This window comes from Accipiter gentilis, chromosome 1 (assembly GCF_929443795.1).
Source record: "Accipiter gentilis chromosome 1, bAccGen1.1, whole genome shotgun sequence".
Classification (NCBI taxonomy): domain Eukaryota; kingdom Metazoa; phylum Chordata; class Aves; order Accipitriformes; family Accipitridae; genus Astur; species Astur gentilis.
This window is the reverse complement of record NC_064880.1, coordinates 42,377,820-42,391,535: the sequence shown is the minus strand read 5'-3', so window position 1 is coordinate 42,391,535 and position 13,716 is coordinate 42,377,820. Positions and strand designations below refer to the sequence as shown.

The 13,716-nt window shown below is 41.5% G+C and overlaps 1 protein-coding gene across 2 annotated transcripts in view; it reads left to right on the top strand.

Moving 5' to 3' along the window:
• SEMA5B (semaphorin 5B) overlaps window positions 1-13,716 on the top strand; it is a 281,599-nt gene that overhangs the window by 258,962 nt on the left and 8,921 nt on the right. The window lies entirely within an intron of this gene.

Here is a 13,716-nt window from a genome sequence, read left to right as displayed (position 1 = left end):
GTAGTCTAAACTCCCTGGGTGTTGGGGACTGTTTCTACAAAGGGATTTTATAATGCTGGGCACAGGACGATTCCTGATACATGGCCATGATTTGCAATGTGAATGCACATCAGAACTAAGAGCTTGCATCTAATAATTTGAAAAGAGTCGATGTTTTGGTGTTTTAAAGGAAAAACGTTTGAGCTGGGAAATAACAGACCAGTTTGGTAATAAGCATGTGCTGAATTCCTTGTGTTGGGCATTGCAGCCCCTCAGAAGATCCCGCTGCCTATAAATGCAGTCTCAAAAATATATTTCCTAGCAGCATAAGGCTACAGTTGCATACAGTTTCATAAGGGTGCAGCATCATAATGCAAGTCAGCATGGATTTGTGGAAAGTAAATCATGTCAAGCAAATTGGATTCCTTTTTTAAATTAAATAAATATTGATCTAGATAGGAGGGAAGCAGCAGACATATTGGGATTTTCAGAGGCTTTTAACAAAGTTTCACAGGATGTATTATTCTACACACTCTGCATATAGGGGTTAGGTAATAAATTATTAAGACAGGTAAAGAACTCGGACCTGATCCTGGAAGCTTCAAACTGTGGGAGTAATCCTTTCAGTTATGCGAACAGTTGTGGCAAAGTCTATAGAAAGACCCAGATGAGAAAAGCTTGCAGGAATAAAGAGATAAGCAAGAGCATCCCCTTGTTTCTTACCTAGCAAACAATGAAGAAAAGAGACACATTTATTTTTGTGGCCAAAAGCAGATAATTACAGGCTGTGCGTTAACATTTTCTTCATGCTTTGTATTGTGTTATCATGTATTATCAGATGATGCTAAAATAGGAAGAATGGTCAAAATTTAGAAGGATGAAGTTGTTCGCAGAATGATCTTGATCAATTGGGTAAATGGATTATGAAATGCAATATGTCTATGCTGAGTGGTGCAGTGGAGTAGAAGTAATAACAAAGCTAAGCAGAGTTTAAAATAGCAGCAGATTAGTTAATGTAGTATCAGGAGGGAGTTGACCTCTTTGATAGATCCATCTCTGGATGCTTGATCTAGTGTGTAGTAACAGTGAGCAGCTGTTAGAGTCTTCTTTCGAGGGACGAAAAGAGCCTAAGCATTAGATCAAGTTTTGAAAAGTCTAGTTTATTTAAAAGAAGGCATTAGCTAACTGGAACTGTATGAGGTAGGCTGGGGGGAGAAGGGACTTGAACACAAGGAGAGATAGACCAGATGGGGCTTATTTATAGAATGTTAGGAAGTGAAGGAGTTCAAGCGAATAAATCTGCAGTCATTGGACAGACCAAAACAAAATGTTTAGGAGCAAGGGGCTACTTGCTAAGAAGAACTCAAAGTCATACTCTTTCAGTGTGGTGAATGAGGCAAAGAGATTTACAGAAAGGGTAAAATCTGCTTATCAAGTGAAGCCCCTTTTCTCTATTCCTGTTGAATATTTCCTTATGTTTGTCTTCTCTATTGTCCCTCCTCTCTTAAACTCTTGCCTGAAAATGTCTCATTTAATACTACAAATTTGCCACCCCTCAGTGTTCCATTGAAGAATGTAGCATTAGTGCAGTAAGAGAAAGGCTCTGTGTGCTCTGTGCTGTGTAATTACTTACAGAACTTGTTATTAGCCAGCTTTAAATTTAGGAATAACTGGCAGATTTTTCTAAGGGTCAGGAGGGAGTTTTTCACGCCTTCAAGGAGCATGTGTGGTCTTATTGTGATGCTACACAATTAGCATGCAAACGATGGAGGAGCTAAAATTCACCTTCTGGAAGATGAAGGTTGGTCTGAGCTTGGATATGGGCCCATGTGAATTGAACATGTGTAGGTATGAAAGAAAGTGAAAACACCTGAAATTCCAGATTCTAAACCCAAGCAAGTTTCTATTCAGCAGGTACCAAGGAAACTGCCCCAAACATTTTTTAAGTGATGAAAGCAAAAGAATCATTGTAGGTTTGTGTGTGTGTGTGTGTGTGTGTGAAATAGTGAATAAATCCATGATTAAGGAGATACATGGTGTGTAGACTACTTTTCAGTAACGGAAAATGATAATAGACAGTGACATGATGGTAGCAGAAGGCTGAGCATATGCACAAGTCTATTATTTTCCATTCTTTGATAATAATAAGCCTTCTGCAACCGTCTTTAGTTTGTTTTCATCTTGAAATATCTCTGCTCTCCAACCAGCAGGTGAACACAGTAGAAAGTTTGGCAGTATTACATTCAAATGTACAGCAATGAATACAAACTCATAAATCAAGGTGAATTTTATATGAAGGCAGATTTTAATGAAGGAAGTGCTAGCTGATATGAGCCTTGTTGGACATTTCAGCACAGCCATGCAGTAATGCAGATCAGATGTAAATATCATACACAATGGTGACCTATTGATCATTTAGCTGATGCTAACTTGCCTAGGCAGTGTTCTGCAGAAGAGTGTTTTATTTTTGCTGGCTTCTTTTCCCTTCCTGTTTTGCTTTCTCAAAAACGCTGTGAGGTTTATTATTAGCTATTTCAGCCATGATGTCTTAAAAGATTTCATGCATATACATTTACCAGCAGCACGTTGATTTTGATTTGTTATTCACAGATTGTAGGGGAGAGACCTTTTGGGTCACCTAATAAGCAGTTCATGTTTAATTAATTGGTTAAAGTTCATACAGCACTCTGACAATATTGAAGACTGTGCAGAACAAGAGCATAATGAAATAAAAATTATCTGCTTTTCACATTTTGGCATGATGGGTTACAGAACCACCTACAACCTTCCCAGTACTGCCACGCCGATTAGTTAATAGCTGGCTATCAAAGCAGAGAGAGATCCTCTTTTTTAACATCTTACTTCAGCTTCTCAGTGACTTACTCGTGTGAGTTACTTATTAGAGTCATGCTGATGGAAAGCCAGATGATCCTGCAGTAGAAATGGGAGGATGTCGAGGTCAAGGTTGAGTCCTTGTGAATTAGGAGCTCTTGGAACAGCCACACATAGAGAAAGGGCTTGGACTGAACTTCTTCCTATTGCTAAATCCTCCACCAATAAAGAGAGCCAACATTTTATTCTATGCGCGATTTGGACAGACAAAGACGTCTGCACCTTGGTCCAAATCCAAAATCCAATGGCCTTTGGATCAGGCCAGATGGGATTAGTGAGAAATGTAAGTTTGCAGAATGGTTATGATGATGATTCTGCAGATTTTCTTCTCGATTGTGCTGGACAGACCTCCCTCTGTCCTTCCTTCCTTAAACACAGCTTTAGTCATGAGTCACGCACTCAAACTCTTGCTGTAGTGATGCCTCAAATAAGCTGAGGAAGCACCTGAGCATTGCATCCGCTCGGGGCATCACTGCTGCTCTCGTAGAAGCTAAGGGCCAAGCACTGAAGTCGTGCTCAAGCAAAACGGTCATTTATGTCAGTGAGCAAATTTATTGTTGGGGAAGATGAAGTGAGAGCTGAGTGAGATTGCCGGATATTGCAATGAAAGAGGGAAACGAAATATTTGATGTATCACCTGATACCTGAAGTTTCTAGGAGGACATCAGAACAATAAACATTAACTTTAGTAGGACAGAGAGTCCTGCACTTGTGCAAAATTATACAGCAAATATAAATGCAGCTAACAGAAAATGGGGGGAATAGTCAGTAGGTCACTTTTGACTGTATAAATTAGAAGCTGCAATGAATATTTTTAATAAAGTGAGAACAATGCTGTTGAGAATCAAATAACAGTGCAGAGAAGACACCCCTTGTGAAGGACTCCGGACACCATGATCCACACTTCATTACTAATCCCAAATAATTTAAGGCAATAAAATACCAACGTGGATGGCTGTGAAACAGAAACCAATTCTGTCTTCGGAAGAAGAATCCTTCTGAATAAAACAACAGGCTGGGTGTTTGGTGTGGCTTTCAACATTGCAAAAAGAAATGAAGCTCAGGGTAAAGGAAAATGGATCCCTGTGTGGATTTTAAATGTCTCTCTCTTGGTGATGGTCATTTTAATTACTGCTGAAAATCATACCTTTTTTGTAGTAGGGAGACAGCCAGTGGTTCAAGTTTAAATGAGCTTTAACTACTGTCAAGTGCCCTAGAGGAATGTTTGTCTAAGTCAGCCTTTGTCTCTGAGGATGTTTGTTTCTCTCTGCCATGGAGAACTTAGGGCTTCAGTGTCCTATCGCTTGATTTGATATCTTGCTACTTCAACTAAAATTGGCTAACCCATTTGTTTGTAGTGATCACAGCACATACACTGATAGCACTGTGATATAAACTTTTTTCTTTTCCTGATGACCCTTTCACTGTGCATCATTCGAGTCCCAGAAAGTGGCTGTAAGGTTCAGACATAAGCCAGCAGTTGATGATACCCAACATCATCAATAAGTTCTCAACAGCATCCCTTAGGTATTTGCTTTAGCTGTATGGCATTTTAGAGAGGGATTTAGCTGACGTAATCAGCTGGAAAAAATAAATACATATATATATATGTATATAAAAATATAGTAAATCAGATTTGAAACATAAATTTTGCTCCCAGTGAATTTCATGTTTAACAAAGACGATTTCCCCTGAACAAAGTGGCATTTAAGAGCATTAAGTGCTTGAATGGTAGAGTACATATTTTTAGTACTTACCATGAGTATAGCATTATTTGAAAAAGAATAGTAGGGGCAGGGGGTTGTATCGGCAAAGGAGCATTGTGCCCTTTCTTGTATGATCCTGCAGTTGCAAATGTCTCTTCAGGGGACTCTCAATTTACATAATGCCTGCTAGGAAGGGAAAGCAAGAGAGCTTACTGATGGGGAAAAAAGGATTAAGTGGTGCGTCTCAGTCAAAATCTATTAGTGTCTTTTCTCCCCTTTATATCAGTGGGTCAAGTCAAATTGAGCAGTCAAGCATGCCTGGAGGTGTGGCTGTCCTAGGAGGATTGTGCCTGTAGAGAGATGTGCATCTCTTGGAGGTGTCCTCACCCCATGGCAGCAGTGGCTCGGCGGGTTGCTGTGTGCAAGTCACAGATATCTCCCTCTCATAGATACATTATTTAAGCATAGGGGAAACTGCCAGTTCAGGTCTGAATGTTTCCTTGCTCCTGCTCCCTCTGGGATGCTAACCAGCTGCTCGCAATGGTTCCCAAATGGGAATTGGTCCCCGCTCCATCCGCTTTTCATACAAACCCTTCATTACTTCGCAGGGCTGTTGCTGCTCACCATGGGGTGGGAATCCACATTGTTCCTCCTCCCCACCATTTTGAGAGAGTCTAGCTTTTGGGGTGACTTTTTGTTTTCTTCTTTAAGCCATATTGAGAAATTTTAAGTGTCGCTGGGCGTAAATGCTTCATATTCATCCTGTCATGTTTTTCTTTATTGACTCAACCTTGTCTCCTCCTCCTCGTATGGCCAGGCGTATCTCCTCTACACCCAGGTCAGGGATATGGTCCATGATCTGCCTTCTTACAGGCTAGGCTAGTCATCATGGATGCTCACACTAGCCTTTCTTTGGGGTTGTATTACTGCAGCTGTGATAATCTATGGATGCAGGCAAGACAGGTTTGTAGGCAGACAAGTTTTGTTCTGTTTTGGTTTTAATTAGATCAATGAGTATAGCTGGAAAAAGCGGGCAGATTTTTGAACATGTGAGCTGCTATTTCAGACCTGAAGACAGACAGATCTGTTCAAAAGTTTATCTGATTTTTCCAGCTACACTAATTGATCTAATAATTGATATTACCTTTTTTCTTGCAATTTTTGCCTTTCCTAATTTCTCTGAGGTTGACATGTATCTGCCCCCACCCACCCACCTGTGCTAGAAGAAGGAGAATTACATGAAGAAGAACTGTGGGAATGGGAATAACAAAATCACACTGCACTGACTGTTGTGTATTTACATGACTTCCCTCTACTGGTCAGAAGAGGGCTGTTTCAATTATACCCTAGACTCATTTGCTTCAAGTTAAGGGTTCTCCCTTTGTCCAGGTGGTAGAAGTGGTTCTTCCCTCCTTGTCTCCGTGAAGCTCTCTCTGGCAGTGTTAGGCATATTAGCCAAACTGGGAAATCCTCAGTGCCGCCAAGATGTGCAGGAGGAATTAATTATGTCTTTGCAGAAGAGTTTAGAGAAAGCCGTGGAAGAGGCAGGGAGCTAAAGTAAAGGGAGAGGATAATATTAGACAAAACATACAACCTTTGTGGTACGCTTGGAGGGGAGCTGCCTCGCTACTTTTCTGGAATAGCTCCACCAGCAAATAACAGCTTTTTAGGTAGAATTATAAAGAAACGGAGCTGCATGCTTACAAAATAAAGATAGCTGTGTCAGTATTCAGAACTAGAGCTCAATGTCCAGAATGTGTTTGGCAGCTCTGAGAGAGGCCGAAATACCTGAGCTGTTCTTTCCTGAACCATGACCGCCCTGTCCTGAAGAGCAACTGAGAGCTCAGGGCTGCTCAGGATGTGCTGGCTGCTGCCACGGCACAGGCTGCACAGGCTGCAGCAACACTACATCCATTGCCACTTTTCCCTGCTGCATCATTTATATATGCACGATAGGTTTGGCGTAGTGTAAGCAGGAGTAGCTCTGCCTGCATTCCCCTATAGCTGGGGGAATCCTCATTAAGTCAGCTCTAACATCGTCCTGAGGTTTGGCACAAAGCATGTGAATAAAGAACTGAAAATCTGTGGATGAAGGAATCTAGATGGACCGTATCCCAGAGTCTGTGAGAACCAGCTAATGAACAACTCCAATTACCTTTATAAATATCACGGATCTTGGGCAAACCCCCAGTGCCATGAAATGCAAAGGTAATACAAAAGCGTTTGTAAGAAAGCAGGCCAATTTCCTCCCAGCTAATTGAGTCACTGTTAAGCTAGTGAAGTCCAATGCACTAAAGTCACACAAATAACTCCAGTAAGTCTGTGTGGGAAATGCCAGTTGGATTTGGGGGTAAGACAAAATATCTGTAAGCATACAGGCCCGCAATCGATAGAGTACACCTGGACCTTCCTCGTTTAACAGAGCATATCGACAGGGTGTTAAATCCTGCTTGGTCTTTAAGACTTGGCAGAGTCGGGGCCATACTAGAGAGTGAAACCAGGAGAAACAAATGGGATTGACTCAACTGTACTTTCATTTACAGCAATGGAAACTCATTGAAACAAATCTGTGTCAGTGTTAATACGCAGGCAAATTTGAATTAATATTTGAAAGGCAACATGTCACATACCCTGATGAAATGAAAGGTGGTTGGGCTGAACTGACAGCTGAGCCGGGACCTAATGCTGAGCAGGAAGAAATCAAACACTATCACTTTTTGCACAGAGTTTCAGCATTAGAGAATGAAGAGAAAGCACAAGCTGCATAAGGGCAGATTCCCAGCTGGTTAAAAACGTAGCTTTACTGGTCCATGTGCCTAAAGAAAAGAGGATAGTATTGGTGTCTTAAATAATCTTGTGATGTGTAAATAGAAATTGGCTTGGACAGGAATGCTGCTGTAGAGATTGAAACGTGGCTAATGGACTGTGAACATCGGGCAATCGTTAATGGGAACGTACAGGGCTATGGGGAGGAGTTGTTTGGGACACTGCAAGCAGTAATGTAAGGTTTGGCTTTATTTAATACCTTCATTAATGACCTTGGAGAGGGTGCAGTCAGTGTGTTAATTAAACTAGCAGAAGATACTAAATTGGGAGGTGTGTCAAAAAACCAGCCACTGGTATAGACATAATGGAAAATGACCTGAGGAGGTTATAAATGTAGAGAGGAAATAACAAGGTGAGATGCAACATGGGGAGAAAACAAAGCAGTCTTGAGGAAAATAATCAAAAAGCAGCTATTCAGAGGGTGGGAGATATTTGGAAAGCAGACTATAAGAGACTGAATGGAGTTAGCAGATGGCAAATTAGGCCCAGTTTTCACTTTTATTTCTATTTTTACTACTTTTTTTTTTCACCACTGCAGTTACACCTTTGCAATTCTTAGTCTAAATGTAGCGCTGTGGGCTGGCACCTGGCTGCATGACTTGTGTTGGTAATTCAGCAGAATAAGCAGCTCTGAGACCATCTGAAAACTCAAGGCTGCTTGCTCCAGTATAATTGCAATGAAGCAGTGAGAACTGCCTTTCCTGGACAGACCTACAGCCAGTCATTGTGGCCTTATTAGTTACCATCAGCTGAAGGCTGGTGTAGCCAAGTTGCTCTAGATGATCATCTGCACCCAATTTGAACTATTAAAGTTAGTTTTAGAAGGCAGTGTTTATACCTCTGGTGAGTTAGTCTGAGTACTAGAGCATGCAGAAGGGCAGGTCCTGTAGCTCAACTGATGAGCCTCTGTAGTAACACTATTGTATACATGCGGGATGCAGGAAGGCCATACACCAAGGCATAGTAGTGCAGCAAGGAGACAGTTTACACCTTCCCACGCAGCTGAGATCATGTCTGCTATATCCTGTGCACCAGCTATATTGGGAAGCAGCTTGGGGCAGCACTGAATTCCTTTTTTGTGTCTGGACGCCTCGTCATGGTGTTGCCACCATCAAATTACTGGCAAGCCAGGGATAAATAGCAAGCATTAGGCTAGACACCTGCACTCGCCGGTGGGAAGATTTCCATCAACTCCTTGGACTTCACTTCCAGTTCTGAAAAATACTTAAACCTGGATTTAGCTCTAAGCAGGGACTCAATTCAGTTTGCCTTACTATTACATACAGTTTGTTTTGTCACCTTACTTATGTGCTTAAAGTCAGAGTTGTGCCAAAGCATCTTTCTGACAATGGTCCTTTATGTTGCCAACTCTGAAGGTTTTTATAAGTTTAAAATGGCAGTAATATAACCTTACTCCCTCTTAAGTATAAGGATAAAATAGCTATTTTCAAACAGCTATAGAAAACTGTAGCTATTCATTTTCTTATAATTGAATGTTAGTTCCATTGTCAACCTGAGCACATCTACAGATGCTGCCATCATTTGGGGGTTGTTTAATTTATTTACCAGTAACAGTGAACAAAGAATTTCCAGTCTAAAAATATGGTAAGCTTCCATCCAAAAAGAACATGCAATCATAAGTTTAGTATCCCAGTGGGATTTTTTGTATCTCTCTTCAAGAGGAAAAACCTTCTTATATAGAAAATAGGTTCTTCATCTGTACATCTACACTTCACTGTAAATCCTGCAAACAGCCTTATTGAATTAAGCAGAAAAAACTCAATAAATAAACCCTGGCCACTGCTACCTTTGACTTCAGTATAGGCAGAGCTCAAGAGATTTTATAAAAGCATCAGGTGAGATTGTTTAGTGTTAAGACACTAAGCAAATTTTTAAGAAAGATTGGAAAGAAGAATCGTTAAAGTCTTAAAAATCACTCTTGGCTTGCAGTAAATACATGGGTCTCATAAGGTCTTTCTGGCAACTTTCCGTCTTTCCAGGGACATTTGTAATGCATAGCTCAAGAGGCACAGCAGTGTTATGGCATCCAGTTGATCAGAAGAAAGGGAGCATGTGGGTGGGCCAGACGTCATTTATTTTCTTGGTGTCAATTATTGCCAAAAGAAGTTATTTTAGTTGTAAGGTTTATTTTGTTGAAATGTAATTATTATGCTAATTATTTCCAAACTTACTGGTTAATTATAATTCTGAGATCTTTGCCTTAGTACTTTCAGAGATGTACAAACTGTGGGAAATATTTCATAATATTAATATATTTCCACAACCCTAAGTCATTTGGTTAATGTTCCTAGAAGGCAAAAAGTAACATCCTTTAACAAGAAGGCATGGCTAGCTCCGTAAAACAGCTGATCTGCATCGAAAAGGCGTTTTGCTCAATCTGATTTCACTGCAAGAAGCAAATTACTTAAAAGAAGCACAAAAGAACCTCAATGTTGGATCTTGGCTTCATTACATCATTGCACAATTCCCTTATCCCTCCATTTTCCTGGGAGTGAGGGGGAGTAATGGCCATCCCACTGTTGCCACAGGAAGTCTGTTGGATGCCGTTCCAAGGAAAATTGGAAAGGCTACCTCAATTCTTTTAGGGCTAATTGTGTAACGGAGTTCAATGGGAATGTTGTCCTCGATTTCTGCAGAGGCAGGATGCAGGGTGCACATGGGCTTCATTTGGATACTGCTAAGAGGAATAGATTGACTCCAAAGTTGCCATCTGCTACCTGGACCCTGATTTTTGACCTTCACCTGTGTCCACAGTGGATGACCAGGGGTAGCAGTGATTGGAGTTGTTACCCTTAGTCCGTTAGTGCCCGTGCTCAGTTTGTGATGAAGGAAAGGGGAAGTTTTTCTTTGTAGTACACTGGGACATTCAACATTACAGGCAAACTTGAAAGATGGAATCCTGCAACTATGCAGGCCTGGCACAGGTGACACATCTCTGATGAGTCATGCCCATTGGAAAGGTGCGTGCTTTGTTTTTCAGCCTCTTCAGAGATTGAAGTGGTGATAATTTAACCATAAATGCTAGACAGAGTGGTTTGAAGCTGCCTGGGAACATCACTCAACTTTTTCTTTCTTCTTTTTACCTTTTTAAAGAGGAAAGTGTCACGGGTGGGAGGTGGAAGAACTGAAATGACACCTGTCAGCAGAGAAATAGTGGAGAACTGTGAGGTTGGGGGAAATTGTCCTTGCTCACTGACTTCCCAGCGACTGCGGTGCTGCGTAGCTGGTGAAGATTAACCTACAAAACTCTTGGGAAACTTGCTGACTCTTCCCCCACACCACCCCCAGAACAGAAAAGACGACCTGGAGCTCAAAGAGAATGCTGAGCTTCAGAAAGCTGAGTGCTTTCTGCATGAGAAGATTAAGGAAATCTTGCCATTGCATGTCATCCTGTGGGAACTACTTTATGGTCCTTATTTTGGTATTAGTTGTATGTGTATCAGATGCTTTTAGAAGCACCCTTTTCACTTTAACTTCTCAAAAATTATAGGAATTCCTTTTAATTGGGGGTGGGGAGATGTTAATCTTTTTAAATCAAGTTTTGAAATTTTCATGACTGTTGATTGAAAATTGAAACATTTAATCTGTTTATGTGTGTAAGAAATGTTTATACAGTTTATGCATGCAGCTGTAGGATGGGAGTAGTACTGAAAGTCCCATACTGTTACGCATGAAGATGTTTTGATACATCTGGGAGAATGTAAGCAAATAGGTCAGTGGATTATGACTTAATGATTTGGAGCAGAGGCAGAATTTGGGGGAGTCATGGCAAGGCATTGCTGGAGAAAAAGTAACAAATGGAAAATCTGAATGATGACTTAGGCTAAAAATACCAGTGGAGAAAGCTGAACAAAGTTAAATGTATGCATATGGCACAATACAGTCATGTTTAACACACCCAACACTTGGCTCTACCTTGGGAGAAACAACAGCCTGTGAGTGCATGTCAGTATTTTGCCCCCGGTCTGAATACCAGGGGGCAGAGCAGCACACAAGGGGGAATATCTGTAAAGTTTCCCCTCAGACTCTTCCAGTTCTAACTAATTGCTGATACAATAGCAAGAGTGATAACAAATTGTTTATATATTTCTGTAAATATTGAAATACGCAGGATTCTGTTGTGCTTGGCATAGACATGCAATTCACTGGCAACAAGATTGGACCTTTTGATTAGTTGACAGATCACATAAAATGGAGAAAGCTGCTGCTGTTTCACATTCCCTTAAAACGATATCCATCTTAGTCTATCTGAAAACATCCCTGCTTGACAAAGCAGAGCTCCTGGGTCAGAGAATTCCTTGCATATATTAATCATATGCCAACACAACATAATAAAGGGTCTTTTAAAGAAACCATTTGAAGTTGTGCCTGCTTTTGAGTGATCCACTCGGTTGGGTTAGTGTGTGCTAGTGGCTTACCTCCTGCTAACAGGTTCTTGAATTGAGGTTAGTGGTGAACAGACCAGAAGAAACAAATTATATCAAATATGCCATGGCATGGCATGGCTCATACTGGAAGGGAGGAAGCAGGTAAAAGTATTTGATTGATGCATGTTGAGCTTCTAGTTATTAGTTGAATGGAGCACTTTTTCTAAGCATAGCCCACAGGTTTTCATATTATCTCAGGTTATAGCCTCTCCTTTTATGGGGAATATCACGCTTGCACAAGTATCAGAAGCTTCTTTCTTCTCAAGGCAGTGTAGGACCAAAATGACGGCCTGAAATATGTTTCCCTCAGTGTTTGAAATACATAATGTGTATGGCACAGAGATTTTGCAGCAAGTGGTGTTCCAGCAGTAAATGTTGATCAGGCTTTTGGTTCTTTCTGATCCTGCTTACTGAGCAAAGGGAGGCATTAGTGTTTGATATGGGAGGGAGCAGACAGCAAGAAGGGGAAAATACAGTTTGAGTATCAGGAAAAGTGTCATCAGTAAGGTCTCACGGGTGCTCAGATGACTGACACATCTCCCTGCAGGGTGCAGGATGGTAGTGCAGATTGGCTCAGGCAGCAAAGGCAAGTCTCTCCTCCTTCTCTGAAACCTCTACTGAGGGCAGCCTGAGCTCTAGGGCTCGCGGTGCTGCTTTAGTCAGCTTAGTTACTGCAGACACAGACAAGTCCCTGCAAAAGCACCGAAGGATTGTCCTTTCTAAGAGGACTTACAGGGCATTGTCTTCAGCAAACACTTCTTGGCCACCGTCATATCGGCAACTTGGCTCAGAGGTGGCTGAGGTGAAGAGGCACTCGTAGGAGTTGGGCTGTGAGCAAGGGTCTGGTCTGTGTTGGTTTTTGTGATTGACTGTAGTTGTGCGGTGGTGACGACTCTTAGCCTTTCCTGTCGGGACTGGTAAATATTGGTGGGAACACCTATGGGTGCAGCAGGCTGTTTTCATCCCACACACGCTCCAGTGAGTTCAAGTTGTCAGGAGGCTCTGACCGTGACAGCATAACCTATATAGCGTTGTTGGAATATCTTCTGAAGGGAAAGTTGTTGGCCATCTCTGTACTGTCACAGCAAAGATTTGCAGGACGAGATCAAGGGTTAAAGCTCTGAGTAAAACGGCACGGGAGCCCACCCAGAGAGATTTAACTGCGTGCCTCTTCTCCTGCAGTGCATGCATGTGTGTGTGTGTACGTCTCTAAAATTCACTGCTGCCTAATTTCCCTTCTTCAAAATATCAACCAATTTCTAGTGCCGAGGAACCTAATCATCTATTTATTAAAATGAGACAGACAATAAGTTTGTGTGGGGAAATGTTAAGGCCGTGCACATTGATCATGCTGATTTAGGACAGTACTGCCATCACAGCGTTTCCGGAGACAAATTCTCTGCAGCTAATTGCATTATAAATTCCGCTAAACCATTTTCATAAGGTATTTCCCTAAGATATAAGCCCTCCATCAAAAATAAAACTAAAAAGAGCAAAGGAACAGTTGTGGGGTTTTTTCCCTAATTAAATGTTACATGAAAGTAAGACGAGAGAGAGAGAGGAAAAAATGCAGATCGTGTTAATTAAATGCGAAGTCTGTTGTAAGGGCCTTGTTTTAAACTCTGTGGGACATGTTGGAACTCCTACAGATTTTCCAAGTGAAAGCCAAAAAAGTAGAGTCCTGAGGTCTTTGTCCTCAGATCAAGATGGTCTTGGGCCATCCCAGGTCAGGATTTTGATGTCACTAGATTTCAGAGGTGGTAATCCTCGCATGTTATGAATCTTAACCGTCCCAAAAAGTGACCCAGATGAGGCCTGGATGCTGGACCACCTCTAGGAGAGCCCAGAGAGTGCGGCAATGGGAC